General features: G+C 46.1%; 1 protein-coding gene across 17 annotated transcripts in view; it reads right to left on the bottom strand.

Moving 5' to 3' along the window:
• LOC120905035 (disco-interacting protein 2) overlaps nt 1–19141 on the bottom strand; it is a 141375-nt gene that overhangs the window by 43498 nt on the left and 78736 nt on the right. For 10 of the 17 annotated variants that reach the window (XM_040315656.1, XM_040315661.1, XM_040315660.1 and 7 more), the window contains exon 1: nt 16447–16956. The exons of 5 other annotated variants lie outside the window; for them this stretch is intronic. The gene's annotated coding sequence lies outside the window, so the exon portion shown is untranslated. Of the gene's footprint in view, nt 1–16446; nt 16957–19141 lie in introns of those variants that run through there. 2 more of the 17 variants (XM_040315665.1, XM_040315664.1) reach the window with 1 other exon arrangement.

Below are 19141 nucleotides of genomic sequence, written 5' to 3' on the forward strand. Positions count from 1 at the left end.
GAACGAATCAGAACCAAGAGCATTAAACAAAAACGGTTGGAAAAGCATCTTGCATCCTACTACACTCTGCCTCTTTATACCGGACGCGGAAGCATTAAATCGTGTTTTGGTTCTCCAGATGTTTTTTTTTACGAATTTGAGCTACTACTCACGTGGCCTTACACTCACGGGACAGTGGAAGAGAGACGTTTGCCCTAGAAAATGGCACACTCGACCATCAATGCATGATGCTTCTCCAAAAAAAACGACTTTGGCGCCCTCAACCTAACCCGCAAACCCATCCGTGACCATTCCTCACTCTTAATGTGATGCCTTCGCTTCTTCGGGTCTCTCCAGATCGTTTCTCTCGGGCTTTTCCCGTTAGCATTAGCGTCAAGATGTAGGTCTGTGAGGCACGAACCTTTTCTTGCACGAACTTGAACTCCCCCGGCGGCCGCAAGGGAATTTGCAAAGCCACAAAACTAGCTAGCTAACCACCTAGAGGCTTGTTATGACCCACAGAGACCAATGGCCACTACGGGGTAACAGATGGCCGCAAGATGGACGCTTAGCTAATGCATCCGCGGTTCGAGCGATGCGCGAGCATGAAACAATGTTCTACTTTTTTGCTTTCGCTTTGCACATTTGGGCAGCAGCAGTGCGCCAAACTAGAGTGTGGTTAAATTATGCTAACCGTTGTTGAAAACAATGAAAGTGAATTTATTTAGTACAAAAAGTTTTGAGGAAACCGTTCCCGCCAGATGGAGGTCAAGTAGTAGTGGGACTGAAATTAAAATGTCATTTGGAGTTTGTTTTTGGAAAAGAATTACCAAATGTTACCCCCAAAACTGCGGAAGTTTACTGTTGAAGGAGGAAAAGATGACCACCAGTCATTGCAAATTTACCGACGCGAACGTTCGCATTCCATCGGTTCTTTGTGCGCTTGTGCTCGACTGTTGTTGTTACGACGAAAATGGCGTGGTAGGAAGTAATAAAGTGGAATGATAAATTTTGCCCATACTTGCACGGCACACGTAATGCTGATATAAACAACGCACACAAGCACCTGCCGTCAAGGGAGACAAGGAAAAAATGGTGCCATGGATGCCTCTGGTGGCATCTGGCAGTTGGTTTTATTTTCGTCGAACGAAGAGCCCGGTAAAAACAAGAGCTGTGGTGTTGTTGTTGTTAGGCTTTTTCATATTTTTTATCATTACTGCAGCCACATATCAATAGTGCAATAATTCTCTACAAACAAACTATTATTGTAAAGGTATTGGAGGTTCTTTTTATTCAACTAGAAACTTATTAAATACTAATTAATTCATCTCGGCTCGAGTGAGATTTGAACTCAGCACGAATCTATTGATTCTTTTATGACGTGCAGCGCTGACAACTACTGTACGGAACGAGTCAATGAGTTCGAAGCAAATCGCTTAATATAAAGAGCGCAGCTCTTGAGATCACATCCTAAGCGATTACTTTAAAATTTTGTTTTATAATTAATTTTCATTTTAAATCAAAAGGTACGGAATATATTCATTTCTGCGTTCTGCATCGATTACATTCCTGTGTTTTAATTTTATATTTTCTTTAAACGTCAATTTTAACTCAAAAGCCCATAAAGAACCTACTTCACATCATTGCAGGGCTGAGACAAATATTTCACAGAACTAATGCTTGCGGCCAAAGGGTAAAAGTTGACCGTCTCTTGCAGCATGCGAAGGAATGTTAAGCGCCATCACATCAAAACCCCTCAGCTAACCTCAGCCCCCAATACAATTCACTTTCATTTATATGAAACGCTCATTTCCGGCTGCATTTTAAACGCCATTCAGACAGTGCGCATGGATAATAAAGTAGATGAACTATCTTAACCTCATTTATTAGCCCCGTTTTTTTGCGCCTGAGATACTGAGCGTTCGCGTTAGCGTTCGGCGCCTGCGCCCATAAACAACCACTCTGACATAATTCTCACACTAATTGGCACGAAATGTGTATTGGACGACGGGGCGGGCGCTGCTCTGTCTGCCTCTCTGTCTCTCTGAATGTTGCCTTATCCCACAAACGTCTCTTGCATCCACAAATCTCGAATCCCAGCGGCCCAGACACAGGCCCAATGGTAAATGGTACTCTGTGCAGCGGCGGGATTCGTCATCGTATTTTGCAATTCCATCAAACGGAAGAGAGAGCCAGTGGTGCTGCAGGAGGAGAGGGGGGCCGTTGGTAAATTTATTTTGTTGTTTCCCGAAACAAAACGTACACGAATCGCAGACACAAACGTTCATATTCCTTACACCCTGCCCGGGAAGGGGTCATATCTTTCACGTCCCCGCGTAAATTAAGCCACTCAAAAGCTGTGACACGCGCGTGTGTTGTGGGCGGGCGACGATTGCTTCATGCCCGCTCGGCCCAGCAGGGTTCTTCTGGTGTGTCTTGCTGGCTTTGTGGGTCGGGTGGGTTTACTTTCACGGTGCATGATGCAATGCCGGCACTGCATGCACTTCTACCTTTTTGCAATTCGGAGGTTTGGCTTGCCAGTTTAAAAAAGAAATGATAAATGGGAGTTTTACGGAATTTTGTTGGTGCATTTTGTGTGTCAAAAAGGGCACCAACGGTGGGGGCAAAAAGAAAGTGTGACATGTCACTGTTTAAGGTGTGAGCCCCATCAACTCTAAAAACGATTTGGCTGAACATCTCGACAATGTTGCACAATCCTGCCTCCAATTCTAGGATGTGGCCGAGTCCGCAACGCCGTTCGATCCGATTTCGCAACTACATACTACCCCCCAATTGCTGTCACACACCGAAAGCGGAGAGGGAGAATGAGGTGTAAATTGTGTGCACATCATCATGCAGCCAACACACACCCGAGGTATGCCCGAAATGGTAAAACTTGAATTTAAATTCGCCACGCCAGAAACGTTCGCACATTCGCATACCGAGAGGGCAGCGGTGTGTTCGGAGGTTTCGGTGCTACACCTTTTTGCTCGGTGGCGTGTTGGCGCGGCATCCACACACGCTTCCAAGGCACGTTTTGCATAGATGCAGTTGCAGAACGGAGATGCATGAATGGGGAGAGCCCGGAGATGCTCGGATCGTTTGGCTCTCCAGCACGTTAAATATTCATCGTCGTTCGGTCGAGTGCACTCTGGTTAATATTGGATGCCAAGCCCTGCACAAACCCTGCCTGGTCGACACGTCGTGTTTTGGACGTTTGGTATTCTGGGTTCTGTAAAAGGAATACACCATATACTGGAGTTTTGTGTCGATAGTAAAAGTGTTTTCACTGTACGCCTGCTGACCTGCTGACTGGCGGCGATTCTTTCCCGGTAGATGCAAGCAAGGAAAGAGAAATCGATTTTAAAGTGGAACACACATGGTGTAAAATGCTCTGCGTTAGGAATGTTTCCTCTCATCAAATTATGCCAATTTGCAGGAGGTGCTAACAACCAGCTCCAATAGCTCCCAAACGATCCGAATCGTCTTTGTACCCCTATAGAGCGAACAAAATTAAAGTTGAAAATATAAATATCGTTCGAAAAGCGTTTTGGAAAAATAACAATCATTCCCCCGCAACAACACTTCTTCAGGCACACACTTTCGCACAACAAAGCGAAGTATGCTCTCCAACAAACAAACCAAAAGAAAAAGCACAAAATCAAAACATATTATCTCATTTCTCCTGCATTGGAATCCAACACAAAACATGGTTGCCAACGATTCGCGTTTATTGGGTGATGCTCAAGTCTCCAACACCCAATCCACTCGGGCAAACACAACACCACAAAACTGATTTGTTGTGAATTTTTGTTTCATTTTTGATTCGTTTTGAAAGAAACGAAAGGAAAGGAAAAAAAAGCTAAACAAACCTCCGCTAGTCCGCTAAGCTTCTTCTGCCAGCGATCCATTATGTTGGAGGGCGTTTGGCTGTATGGGTTTACTTATCTGAACGGTGGAATGTAATGTGCGCTTACGAAACCCCCAATGCCCAGCACACAAAACCATTTCACTCGGAGCATATGGAGAGCGCGCACGGGCTCGGGCGCACTTTTCGAATCGTTTCGGCCGCATCTTTCGTTTGCCTCGTGGTTGGAAGAAGGGGCCAGGTTGGAATGGAACAAGACGGTAGATATGTGTGTACCACCACCAACCGAGCGGTTCCATGACACACCGGGCGTGTTGGTCATGTGTAAACGACCCGAACCCGATCGTGCAAAACACACGCGTGCAAAGTGCGGGGGTGCAGACTTTTAAAAGTAATTCTTCTGCCACCGCCAGTCGCCTTCGCTACGTCCACAAAGTTTGAACTTTGGAGCGGATTTTGAATGTCAAACTTATGCTTCCACCGGTTCGTTGCTTAACTAACATATGCTGCATCACACTCATTGGCAAGAGGATGTTTTCCAGCACGAGCTTACTTCGATAACTTTTGCTACTAATTTGCCTAATCATCTTCTCGGGGAGAGTCGGGATGTAGCCAACGATTGTCTTGGATGAAGTTTTTGAGTTCGGAGACGGACGGACGGGTGGGGACTAGTAGTCCAGGGCTTGTGATTATTAAACTGTGGCAGAGAAAGTAAACGGAACGCGATTAAATTTTGACGATTAAAAGTTGTTCCACGTCCTAGAGACAGCTTAAGGTTGTTGTATTAGCTACTTTGTACCAATGGGGCTTCGGGCACATCTCACCAGATAGTTTTCCCACCCGTGCTTCTGGCGAGGCGAAGATAAGGCCACTGCAGTTTGCTGGCATTGAAATAAATTTTAATCTTCGTCCCTCGAGAACATCCCTTACATTGTAGCGCCAACAGTTCACGAGTTTAATAAATTGAAGGCAAAGTGTTTCCAGCTCACGGGAGAGGTTCTTCACACGTGTTCTTCTAAGAAAGTTTGTTCACCTTTCTATTCCGTATATGCTAGCTGGTCACGAGATAGCGCAGCAAGTGTCAAGTTAGGGTTTATCACTTTTCGCCGGCGAATAAGGCACACCCGGGAGTGCAATAACTTACAAAAAACGCGTGCGTGTGTCTTGCTGGAGCATTGAGCAGTACAATAACTAACCTTCCAGCTGTTTGGTGCAGCTGATAGGGGAATGCTTTCCCTTTCGGTTTTATGCCACACGCGCATCGCCCTTTGCAGTAAGGCTCATGTTACAACGATGGGGTGTGCAGAAGAGCAGTTCTTTTCTCCATTTTTTGGGGTCACGGTTGATAAGAAACACGAGGAACGTCATCGGCTTTCGTTACATTCAAACATTTGCTTATGGAAACGTTTTTCAAAGTTGCTTTGACAGAAAATCTTCTTCTTTCCATTCAACAACACGAAATAAAAATACAATCAATCGTACGTGAAACGAGTGGCTGACGTGGTGGTTGTCGTGCCTTTTGCTATTCTTCACCGACCGCAAGTGATACATCCGTTCCCACGGTGGTTCGGAAAACGATTAATTGTAATATGCAAAAAAAAACGAAGGAAATGGCATGATAGGCAAGCAAGTGAACCACTAATAGTTTTGTGTGTTTTCGTTTTGTTTTGCAATGTGTACATTTTTCCATACACTGACAGACCAATTAAAAAAGCGGGCGAGGTAGAGGTGGTTGTTGTGGTGGTGAATTTGCAAAAAACCAATTTACACTCAGACGGACACTGCTTTGCACGCGAGAAAGCCCTTTCGGTATAGAGAAATTGTAATGAGAGGGCAAAGCAAGACACAACTCGCCACCGCAACCTAATAGAAAGCAATCAATTTTGAAACCATTTAAAGAGCGCACGAATTGGAGGAAATTGTATCGTCAAAGTTTTGGCAACAAAATGTACAAGAAAAATAGAAATAAAAAAAGAGGGAAAATGTCTCGCAAAAAGTGTGACGCACACTGGGGTTTCCACTTTTGCTCACAAAGGCATCCGGAACCACACTGAATAATGTTTTTTTCATTTAACTTTTTTGTAAAAGTTATAAAATAAGCCAATCAAGTATTCAGCACACCACAAAAAAAAAGTTTGAAAATCCACCGTTTCGTCTCGCCCAATCGTTTGAAGGCATGATTATCATCAAAAAAGCCCTTTTCTGTGGCAGCTCTCGATCGTTAAGTACGATTAACAATTAACGAATTTCACTTTCTGCAATTTTCTGTCGATTGGGTGCCGCTCTTCGCGTGATTTTTCATCGCACCCATTTTCTTTTTTTTATGCTGCACAGCATAATTATACCCCCAAAAGGCGCGATTTTCTTCGAGGCCGCGATGAAAGCCAGTTGACAAGCCGTTACATATTGCGCTAACAAGGGCGCGCGATAGAATCCAGCCTTGTGTGAAGCGATGAGGTACAAGTTGTTTCTACCCATCCATCGAAAATGGAAGGAAAGCGATTTCATCGGTTCTTCCCGGTGAAACGGGCAGCGCGGGGAGGAATTTTCCCACTTTACACCCCATTCCAACCGTCACGTTTCCCTAAGGCACTCTTCTGCAGCATCGCGTGCGATTTTCGTGCCGGCATGAAATGAAAGGAAAAGTGCTGGCCCTTGCGATTACGCAAAATCATTCCGTGCTGCCCACCCTTTAGTTTTTCTTTTCTTTTCTTGTCGTTCCAGCGCGCCCTTCATCCAAAAATGCTTGCCCAAAAGCCCACAGGCCCGTTAATTGCATGCGCAACACCTAACTGAGTACTGAGAGTGCACTTAAAAAACGGGACCGATTAAATGATGATAAATCGTCCGTACCACTCCCGTGCATTCTTCACGCTCTATCATCAGCGCGAAGATTTTCGTGTTCATTAATGATTTTCTCTATACAGAAAAAAACGAACGAACCGTTTTGTTTTGTCTGAGCTTATCCGTTTCACAGCGATTAAAACCGCTCACAGTATCTCCCACCCACCACAGCCGTATTTTCCGGCATATTCAGTGATAATGAAAATGAAAACTGCTTCGTGTGCTTTCCCCGTTTTTTTTGTTGGCGCTACCCGTAACCGTAAGGAGGCGGTTCCTTTAATTTTCTTTCACCGGTGGATGATGAGCGTTATCCATCCATTGCGGCCCTGTATGATTACCACAGTGCAAGTGTTTAGGAAAAGTTAGCTAAAACGAAAACAAAAGGACCACAGCGGCGCGATAGACCAATGTAACGGCGTGGTCCTTCATTTACGCAGATTTACGTAACTGCTAACCACGGGGTGTTTGCGGTTGAATAAATATCAAACATTTCTAATCACAAAGCGCACAAAAAGATGCGGCAGTGTTGGATGTTTCGATTTTATTTTATTTGAAAAAAAAAAAAAGAAAAACGATTGCACAACAAACGGTAAGCAACTGCACATTAAAAACTATCGCACCAAACCTTTGCCGGCCCGGGGGCGGGGGACGAGGAACACACTTTGGATTTGATTTCGTAACTGGAATTTGATTTGCCCATAATTTTATGGCGAGCTGAAAAATGGACAAGGGCGTAAAAATGGCTTTTCTTTCGCCACATGCTTTGCACCGAAACGCATGACCGTTGCTCTGCCTTTTGCAAACTCTGCGCCCTGTTTAATAGCAGCGAATCTTGAGAAGGTCTTAATGTTTGTGCTCTCATAAGCGAATCTTCCATCTGCCCGAGCCTGTACCGTCGCCGGTAAAGCAAACGTTAAATCAACCTTTCTATATTAGGACGTATCGTTTATGCCGATTTATTGGTTTTAAAGTTCCGCAAAAAAATCGAAAATTGATTGCGCCCTAGTAACCGTGTGTGTGTGTGTGTGTCTGTGTGCTCTTCCATACATTAACAGGTCAATGTCACGATAATCGATGATATTTGGATCGTGTTTTAGCCACTTTGCCAACTTCGGCAGGCCGTCCCGCCGTGTTTCGTATCAAAAGATTTCAATGCCAGCCATACAGCTAACAAGCGACGAACCCCGAGAGCGACAGACGCGTATACACGAAAACCAAAAGACACCGAAATAATCACATAATGAGAGAGAAAAACAACGGACAATAAAATCTAAGCTTCACGCAATGTCAATCTCAACATAGCTGCCGGTTGCAAGAGGTCAGCTGCTGCTACCTTACGTGATGACGGTGCGACATACACACACACATGGTTCGTGATTCAGTGGGGTTATGTTTTCGGTGGCACGGTGTGATGGTGTACGAGTAATTATTAAACCAACAACAACAAAAACCTCCCAGTGGCACAATTTACACCGTGACCATAATGGAGATCATCTGACCCCTCTCCTCCTTACGATCGTAACGCACATGTGTGTGCTTGAAGCGAAAACGTGATCATGCGCGTGTGTGTGCGGGTGGAAGAAGAAAAAAACGTGAGAAAAGCTGATAAAGAAAAGTGGCTCCTCCGCGGAGAGGTCAATGCTGGAGTCCCCGGGGTCACAACATAAGCATATGCATTCATTGCTGCAAAACAGATGACCCGCCGATCGCGGTGACAAAGCCGGCACACAATTGGTTTTGTTATTGATAGAAAAAAAGCTCTCTCTCTCTCTCTCAAGGCGCATTCAAAGATTATGTAAATCTGCATTGTTCTCTTCCAATTCGCGACCGGTACCAAACCACTGACGCGCGGTGCGCGCAGGAAGAAAATTGGAACCGAGCATGCGGTGCTCGCTCTAATAATATTGACCTTTCGCAGAAGCATTGGGGGTTCGTCGGTTCGTGCGTGCCGCCCCTTTGCAGCATACATACAGCAACGCAAATGGTGCGCTGGCGCGCATAATTTTGCCCGTGGCCTTACATTTTCAATTAAAATGTGTAGCCACAGATCTCGGCCGCCCGTTGCCCGAAACCATCCGAGCGATTCACTTACAGCCCAATCCCGCAACAATATTTGCTGCCATTGGGGCAAGGGGGTGTATAGATGAAGTTAATTATGGCTATGCGAGACTTCAAACCCGAAGCGAGAGATACCGAGAGGAGTTGAAAGTGCACCTCCGCGAATAGCAGTGCACCAACCTGGTTTTTGCTTTCTGGCGGCTAGCATACATTGCCCTGAGACCGATCCCGAAAGATACCAGAGAGGATTACATTCGCCTTCGTTTGAGGCAGAGTCGTGACTGAATTAAATCATCAGGTTGCGCAGCATACAGAGGGCAGCCGAACACCAGTCCAGCGGGATCAGAGATGCTGCTGCTGCTGCTGCACACCATTCTGCCTTTCTTCCCCGCCTGGCCACTCGGGAAGGAAGAAAACACTTTCCTTTCAAAACGGCATGCACTATGAGCGCTATTTTCAAACACCGTACCGAAATGAAGCAATGAGAGACCGTAGAGCGCATCATAGAAGCATAACAACCCACTGGACAGCACCACCGCCAGAAATAAACAGGCTCAGCACCATCTGTCACACGCCGGCTGTCTGCCGACGTAACGGACGAAACAAACAAACCGATTACTATTTGATTTCGGCGTTAAACCCGCCGGCGTAGAGTACGCTTCGAGTGGCCCGCTTGTTTACCGACTCCTTTTGTTTGAGGTAGGTCTTGAAGGGGCGACTCGCTCGCACGCCACAATTGTCACTTGAAGCGAAGCGTGCTTCGGTTACATCAATCAAATACGTATGTGTGGTGTTGCTTTGTAACCTTTTCTGTTGTTAGTTTTTTTTCTCACACACGAAGCTCAAAGCTCATAGTATGTGATGCACATAATTGTAATGCGTTCGGGCCTCTTCTTCAACTTCTGATACGTTGCGTGTGAAAGATCGACACCGGCTGAGAAGTGGAAGGTCATTTGTATGAACCCGCCGGCGTATGTAGAGTAGCGCGCGCACTAACGTTGACCTAAAAGACATCGCTCACCACTGTGTTGCAAAACTGTATGTTGGAAAAGAAATTTGCCCGAGTTCCATTTTATTGCTGCCTCCAACCGAAGCGATAACGACACACGCAGAACAGAAAGGCAATAAAAATCACCCCTCCGACGTGGGGGCACAAAAAGGGAATTAAAAAAAATCAGCTCATCCATACTTGCGTAACCTTCCGGTTCTTTTTCCGCCAACCGTTTGCTCTCAACCAAAGAGATTCAGAGCACATGGAATTGTTCCACATGCGCGTATCTCTGCGCCTTCATCGATAGAGTCGGGTGTGCGTTGCAAATTAGCTGCCATACCACCAACCACTGTGTCGATATGCAAGCGAAAGGTTGTGCGGGGAAGGAAAACACACACGATGAAATGGCATTAAAATAAGGGCGAGGAAAACTCTCGCACCGATTAAATGCGTTTCCGATGTTTACGATGCGAAACATCGTAAACATTGTGGATTCAACCACAACCACAAGCTCTGACTAGTGATGGGTAAAATTGGCAAAAATCCGTAGTAGACTTCTATTAGACAATTCTTCTCTGACAATTTAAAAAAAAACGGACTCCGGAAGCTAGGTCCGGTAGGTAAGCATTATCCTAAGCCGTTTAGAATCGTCTGAAGTCGTCCGAAATTGCCCGGAGTCGTCCGGAATTACCCGGAGTCGTCCAGAGTCGAAGTCATTCAGTGTCGTCCGGAGTCATTCGGAGTTGTCTGAAATTATCCATAGTCATTCGGAGTTGTCCGTAGTCATCCAGAATCGTCCGAAGTCATCCAGATTTGTCCCGAGTCGGAGTCATCGCGGATCGTCCGGGGTCGTCCGGAGTCATTTGAAGTTGTCTGGAGTGGTCCGGAGTCATCCGAAGTCATCTCAAATCCTCTGGAGTCGGAGTCTCTGGACAACTCCAGACAACTCTCAAGATGACTCTCAAGATGACTCTCCTGATGACTCTCCAGATGACTCTCAAGATGACTCTCCTGATGGCTCTCCCGATAACTCTCCCGATGACTCTCCAGATGACTCTCCAGATGACTCTGCAAATGACTCTAAAGCTCGGACGACTCTGACTCCAGACAACTCTGGATGACTCCAAATGTGTCCAAACGACTCCGACTCTGACTCCGGACAACTCTGGAAGACTCGGACACCAGGTGACTCCTACACCGGGCCAAACTAGTTCGGTTCCAATTCTGCTAAAGCCAAAGCCACAATCGGTCTAACAATAGCCGGAGTCGGATCGGAATGTCGGGTGCACTCCAAAGAACACATCACTAGCTCTGCCAGTGTGTGTGTGTGTGTGTGTGTGTGTGTGTGTGTGTGTGTGTGTGTGTGTGTGTGTGTGTGTGTGCGTGTGTGTGTGTGCGTGTGTGTGTGTGTGTGTGTGTGTGTGTGTGTGTGTGTGTGTGTGTGTGTGTGTGTGTGTGTGTGTGTGTGTGTGTGTGTGTGTGTGTGTGTGTGTGTGTGTGTGTGTGTGTGTGTGTGTGTGTGTGTGTGTGTGTGTGTGTGTGTGTGTGTGTGTGTGTGCACGCGCGTGCACATCATCTCATTGATTCCAATTTCCATCTCGCCGTGCTTTTGCATCGCCTCAACTGGGGGACGATTTATTTGTACACGTTAGCTGTGAGTCGCCCCCCTTTACCCCTGCTGGTTTTGCAAACGCTGCTGCTACTGCGGGTTGGGTGCGTGGTCGGGAAAAATGCATCTTTTCCACACCAGTGTGCATCGGAAAATTGATTGCCATTATTTGTAGACACAACTAGCACGCGCTGTAAGGGTCGCTTTTTCATCCGCCCGAGAATTACAATTTGGAACGGGCGCATGGTCGTGTAAATAAACTAAGGTGGTGGGTCCATCCAATTGAAACGATAGCTCTACCTACAAAAAATAGGCCACATAAAATCGGCAACAAAATACACACGGCACATTTGCAATGCCATCCTGATCCAATTCCGTCGTTGGACCGTCGTGTCTAATTGATGTGCCTACTCCCTTATGTTCACGCGCGTGTGGGTGACGTTGAGCTGGGATTGAACCTTTTTTTTCCTTCAAGTACTATACGCCTGTTGTTTGCCCTGTTGTCTGCTGGAAAACAATCATCACGTGGTCATACAATGAATTTCAAACCCTTCTGACGACCGATCGCATCACAATCACGATCGTGCGCGCACCCGTGTCTCCGCATGGATGCTCGTTCATATTTTATTTCCCCAGCCCTGCTGCATCAACCCCCACACATGCAGCACACATTCTTCTATTGTGCGGAAAGCGTGCACCGGCACGACGATCGGCCGGCGCAACTGGAAATAACAATAAAAATAGAAAAACGTGACGATATTTGTCGCGATTATCGCGCGTGCTGCGGCGATGTGTGTGACTGTGTGTGAACAAAACGCAACCTAGAATACGCTAGAGAGTAGCTTTCCCCGGGATTCGAATGAATATGTTTTGTTCCCCTCCCCGTGTTCCTTTGGTGACAAATTTATCGCACGAGGAAAGGAGGTCGCACTGAATGTTGAATATGTTGCACAGGTTGGCCCAGGCAAATGGTTCCATTGGTTCTGCGTTCCTTTGTTGTTATCGGGGCGAATTGTACTCGTTGGTCATTGGGCACATTTGGAGCGGTTGGTCAGACCTTTTAATGACAGTTAAATGCCGGAACGCAATCGTCGATCGTAATGCACCACTCACCCACGACTTTTTGTTGTTGTTGAGTTAATGTGTGTGCCCGCTGTTCCCCTTCTGTCCGTTATTATTATTTTGATCGCTATTCATCGACCATCGCCGACCGGAAATGGTATCAGAATTGGAGGTCAAACCGTACATGGGTTTGGCTAATTCGAGTAGAAGAGTGCGCCATGCATTTGAATATTTAGAAGTGGTTTTGTTTTTTTTTACAGTTGATTTTGTATTCAACAATCAAATACAATCAATGAAAAAAGTTTCATAAAAAGTATTGTTTAGGATTTTTATACCAAAATCTCGTACCTTTCACAAGCCATAATCAGATTTTCAACCAACACCTGCTTAGAATGCACAACCCGTGGTGCTTTATTTGCCAACAACATTCCCTTCAGAATCTCGTCTGAGATAATATTTCGAGACGTAAGCTGATTAGTCCGCGCTACGGCTGAAAGGAGCACACGCCCGTTGACAAACAAAGATGAACTATCTTCGGTTACGCTGTCCGCTTCAAGCTAGTTTGCCCGTCAAACAGACGCGATCCATCACCAACAAAACAGAAGGCAGGGTGAAATAATCTTGTTTTTTTTTCCCTGGATTCCCTTTCCTCATTCACCTTCTACGGAACTGGAACCACAGGTTTTGGGGTTTAGCGGCAAGGGCATAAACACAATTGTTTCCCCACCAATCGCTCTTTTCATCGCGCGTTATCGTGGCGTTTACATCGCGCTAGCATCGGTCTTTTTGTACGGTTCCAACACCGGCAGAATAATAAAGAAGTATCTCTGCCATTGAAGACAAGAGATGTAGGAATATATGTGTGTGTGAGATGAATATTATTAGTAGAAGTGAAAAAATGGTTCTTCACCTTACGGCAAACCCCAAATCGCTAAACTAGTTTGAGGGATGATTCTTCAAACGTAGATCCAACAACGGGAGATGGAGCGCGACACCACCAGCGCATCAGGTGGCGCGTTAGCTTCGGAGAATTAAATCGAGGCCATCGTGTGCCTATTATCACATCAGAAGAAGGTGTCGAAGGTTTTGGAGGAATTTGGTTGGCTAGAAGAACTTGTCTAGGATCTTGGACGACACAAGACGATGTGTCTTGACAGATCTTTTGGAAGTGCTAATGTAGCAGAGAAAGTACAGATTCGGTCTTCTTCTTCGTTGGAGCATTAGAATCCATCTTCAAACAAGTTTATTTGGTCCTTTGCTGTACATCCCAACCAGTAAAACATCAAAGAACTCAATGAGAATTTCTCACCGCACTCCAATTGTGCCGTGAGAAGTGTGGTTCTGCCGAAGTGTATTTTACCACCCAAACATTTGTTGTACCACTGTACACAGAAGAATGCAGAAGTCATCCGCACATTCTTCTATTCTTCCAACACTACTTCACAGGTTTTAGAATTGAACGTTCAACAGCAAATAAATCAAACTCCCACACACACACACACGTCGTGTGTTCTTGTGTACTCCGATTGAACGTAACCAACTGGTACATCAACTTACGACGCTGCCCTGTGTCTGGTAAGTGGCCAGTTCTGTCCAAAACGACACATTGGAAAACAAAATAAAGCTGACATCGCAGTACGGTGCTACTCTGGAGGCGCATTGTGTGGTTGCCTTGTGTGTGTTTGTGTTGTTTGTCGGACAACCAAAGACATCGTCATACAAACATGTTACAAAAAGTGAAACCAATTTACTGTTGTGCCAAGCGACGAACTGTACTAAGACCAGCGTGCGGACGCGGGATCTATTGAAGCGCTTCAGAATGCAAACCTTAAAACGGTTCCAGATGTATCATTACATGGATATCGCTTTAATAAGAAGCAAAAACAGCAAAACTACTTTTCGCAAACAAAAGCAAAAACAGCAAAACTACACACAGATCTTACACTCCATCACATCTCTCATTCTACTGAAACTCGACTCCAAATGGGCCAGAAACAACAACAACAACCGACATTGTTTGAAGAGCCGAAGCGATCGAAGAGCACAGAGATTGAGCAACACGGAGGCAACAGACCCCGGGTAGCTGTGTGTCTCGTCGAGAAAAACATACCAACAGAGATCGAGAGCTTGATTGAGGTTCGTGCATGACTAGAACCTATCGTCGGTTTCGGTTTTGTGTCTAATGATCGTTTGTTTGAGCGGTAAATCGGCGTGCCCGTGTGCGCGGGCGAGAAGCGCGGGACGGTTGATTTTTCTAATGGATTTAATTTTGGCATAAGCGGGCATGAACGCACGAACGCGTTTGTATTGCTAACGGCGAGCACGGTATTCCTATTGTGGCCGGCACCATTGGAATAGCAGTACGTTGGAGAAACGTTTGCATCGGAGTGATCCAAATATGGGACTGTCCTTCGAGCTAAATTTGTCAGGGAAATTAATACGTTTCCGAATGCACGTCCGATGACAGATGGAACCAGCTGCACTAAGCGATAGAGGAGGGCTATGACGTAAAACTGAAGTCTAAATTATTAGTCTCGTTCTATTAGATCCTCCACTGACTGCTAGGAACTCTACGTCTAGAATGTCTTAACCAACATAACATGCTTCAAAGTATGGCCCTCAAAACTAACACATAAATACAAAAATCCTAATCATCATACTTCACGGTGGATCATTTTCTTTCAGCAACATAGAAACCGGTTCAAAACATCGTCGAGCGTCGCGCGACGGCAAGAGAAAAACAGCAACCTCACCATTAGTGGCGACGCCCCAAAACAACGCTTGGAGGGCTGCCTGATAATGATCGTCTCCTTTTTTTTGTTGTTGAGTTCTGCGATCTCATCCACGTCTGCAGTGGGTACACACAGCACAGCCCAACATCTTCATAGACATCACACAGGAGATGAAAAAACCAAAAATGAAGACAGGATGGTGGCTCACTAGATGCTTAACAGCACAACAAAAATCAAAAACCCCCAAGAAGAACATTGGGAGGGCTATAAAAATAAATCGAATCTCTCGGTTCCTCCCCACCCCCCCTTGGGCCGTAAGACACCAGTTTTGTAGCATATGGCTGAGAAAGCGCAAAACGATTTTGGGGTCGTCCGGCAATGGCTGCGGACTTCTCGCGCTGTCCAACGGATGCTGCAAGCGAGAGGAGTTAGTGCTGGTGCTATCCCTCAGTCTTTGCCAACACACCAACCATCTCTTGCAATCGGTTCAAATGTTAATCTGATGGGCGGGCGTCATTCCACATAATCCCGACGACGGCGGCCTCGGAAGGCTGTCCAAGACGTACCGGGGCAATGGGGACACAAGAAGAACGCAAACACCCGCAAATCTTCCCCAAGTAGCTGGCACATTTCGCCTGGGCCCAATCGAAATCGCAACAGCGAGCAATGCGAGGAAGGATGGCTCTCGCCGCCTACCCAAAACAAGCCCCAAGCCCAAGCCTCTGGGCCAGAAAGGGGGTTACTTCAAGCGAGACTCAGATCAGGTCTCCCTTTTTTACGATGCACCACTTCTTCTCGAGAAGGTGTGTGTGTGTGTGTGTGTGTGTGTGTGTGTTTGTAGCAGTGTCGGCGGCAAATACGAAAGTGCACCCCGGCGGCGCGAACGTCACGTTTGCCGCGCAGCCACCAAATATCGCGCATTATAAACACTGGCCGCACCTTTCCGCGAGTGGCACCGAAATAAAAGGCATCGCGCGCTGGCGAATGAAGGCGAAGAAGTTTTGCGGGATTACTTGCACATGGGGAAGTATTCGGGGGGTAGAGAGAGAGGGAGAGAAGAGATCGATGAAACTGTTCCTTTCTGCACACGTCACACGGGGTTACATGCTTCGCGACAGCTGTGTTTAAGTTGCAACTCTTTTTTTTTGCATCCTGCTTGGAGATGCCAATATTTTTCGTCGTCGTCGTGTGTGTTTTTTTGTTGCTTTGGTTTACTTGTGTTTGAAGTTACTCGTGTTTCGGTGGTCGCCGTAAATCGTTGGCTTTGGCAGAGCTGCTGAGAATGTTGAGGGCACAAACTTACATCACTGGGCCAAATGGACGGTGGGGACACGCTGTATGAAAAAGGGGTACACGGTTGGTTTTTCTTTTGCCACAATTGGATGAGCTCTACACAACAACTGCAACAAACTTCACTGTACAAATTTTCTTTTTTTTTGTGTATGTATTATTAGCTTGAAGCTTCAATAATTCCAATCACACAGCACTTTTTATTCACACCAACGATGTTATTACCGCCACACTTGTCAAACACCCGCTCGGTATGTTATTTGAAAATCAACTCATTTGCCTCACAAAATTTAGCACCAAATTTACCACACACACACAACACACACGGTTGTTTTGCTGTGCTCAACACACACCTTGTTGTGCCACTTATGCAATTTGAGCAAAAAAAAGAAACACAAAAAAATAACACAAAACTAAACAACGACACCAAGGGCACCCATTAACTAGAAGGGATGATACCCTGCGGTGCGCGATTAAGCGACGAACGTACCCGCGAACCGGTCCAAACGGAAGACGGCAGTTAACTGTGCGTTAGTGTCGAGGACGGGCAATAAACGCGCCTGGGTCGCTGTGTGCGCGATCTCTCCCGCACGCTCGAAAGCTTTTCTTCCCCCCATAGTGAGTTGCGAGAGAGACGGAGCGACAGAGAGCGGGCTGGCAAAGTTAAGTGAGCAAAGCTTAGTGAGAAATGAGCGAGGGAGCGTTACGATCGGGGTACGAGAGATTAAAACTGAGGCCGCGGCAAGCAAACGAAGCATAAAAAAAAACATAATTTCTCTTCTCGTAATGAAGGGAACTGAATGCTTGAATGTGAACAGCAGCAGAGCGATCGTTTTATGTGAAAAGTATAGCTCCAGAACATCTATAAAATTCAATGAGAGAGTGAAGATCATGCGAAGCTTTTCTCTCGCTCAAAAACGCCCTCAAAAACAAGCGAGAGAGATTCTCGATCGGATGCTGTAGTGAGCAATACTGAGCTCATTCTCATCTCATGCCGCAGCATCTCCGCTCGTTGCGCTCAATATAACGAGCGACGGCGAAGACGACGACACCGACGCGATCTTGGCGCGTCCCCGCGGAGCATTTCAATAAACCGATCACGCTGGGGCGTTGAATTTGGAATAAATAGCAACCTTTATGCTGTGGACGCGAATGAAAACTGGTTTCGTTTTCTTCCGCTGCGCGCATCCTTCTTTCCGTGTCCGTCCAGTCTGCCCGCCCAGCCGAAAGAATGGAATGGAAGCGAACCCGCCGACGAGAGTGAGGATATATTTCTGTAGGTTTGTTTTTTTGTGTGTGATGTTCTGATGAACCAGGAATGAACAGACCCTGAAAACTGAACCATCACACTTGACGCTAAAATCAACAGCAACAAAACGGTTTGGCTACAGGAATGAAAATTCGATGCTTTTGGGGGCACAATTGAGTGTGAGTGAGTTGCACCATCATCACGTAGTACTTGTGGTCACGATTGGGCTATAAATTAATGACGACACGCGCGCCACCTTTTTAAGAACACGAGCACGCTAGACGGCGATTTGTTTGTGCTTTGGAGGCCATAAACAGTACCGTATATTCTTTTGGACGTAGTTTAAGGTTCTTCCAACAAAAAAAAAGCAATGCTTTACAAAAGGGAAAAGAACAGCAGTGAGGGTCGGCTATTATAAAATTGCATAATAATTGCATCACACAATCAGCAGTAAGTGACTCGTGCAAAACGTAAAACGTAGCAATTCAAACTTCCAACAAAAGGAACTAACCCAAAGGTATCAAAACAAGCACACTTTTATGACTTTCCCGCTTTACGATCCACCAAGAATTTGTCAAATGGCAACTGTGACTTGCCCGTCCGTCCGTGTCACGTACGCTGTGTGTTTGTGTGGTGTCATAACGTTGTGCGATTCGGAAATTCAGAGCATCTTCTTCATAATGGTCCTATACTCTCGGGGCCGCACAAACATGACGGAGAACTTCTCGGATGAAAATTTAAGAACCTTACATTCGCTATTGTTTTCTGCCCTCCTCCTTTAGAGTGCCCAGGACGTCCTGATGGGATGTGATTATCATTCCGCTGTGTCAGCAAGCAAACGAACAACGACACGACTCACACGGAACATGACACCGTTGCACTTTATTCGATTGCACTTTATCTGTTTCCTTGATGTGTGTGTTTATGCGCTACCCGTTGCACCGTCCAATTCTGACGATCGAAAATCTCATCCGCCAACCAAAAAATAACAGGACTCGGGGAGAAATTTGGACCCGCCCGCAATCTACGATAACCATAAAAAAAGAAAGTGTAAGAAACAAGCACGGTACGAGCGAAGGGCGCCGCTACCCATCGCTAGAAGGACCATAAAATATTCGGAGCGGCACGATTTCCCGAGAAGAAGTTGGGGAGATCGGTTGGCAAAGCGGACACAGCACTATTACTACTACTACCACCGAGCAGCAGATAAGACCAATTGTTGGTTTTTGGTTGGCGCGGGATATTTCTTTATCGACGAATGGGGTGAGTGAAAAACTATTCTCACTCGATCGAGACCTCCACGCGTTCGCAGTCGTTCGGTCAAGAAGCGTTTTTGTGCAACACTGGGAGGGCTGAAGTGGAGATACACAACAATTGCACCAACCCGTAATTTGCTGAGATAAATTTCAAAATCGTGCTCCAGGTCCAGTGGTCGTCGCCCGGAATACCCCCCCTCTGT

The sequence above is a fragment of the Anopheles arabiensis genome, chromosome 3, assembly GCF_016920715.1.
Source record: "Anopheles arabiensis isolate DONGOLA chromosome 3, AaraD3, whole genome shotgun sequence".
NCBI classification, from domain to species: domain Eukaryota; kingdom Metazoa; phylum Arthropoda; class Insecta; order Diptera; family Culicidae; genus Anopheles; species Anopheles arabiensis.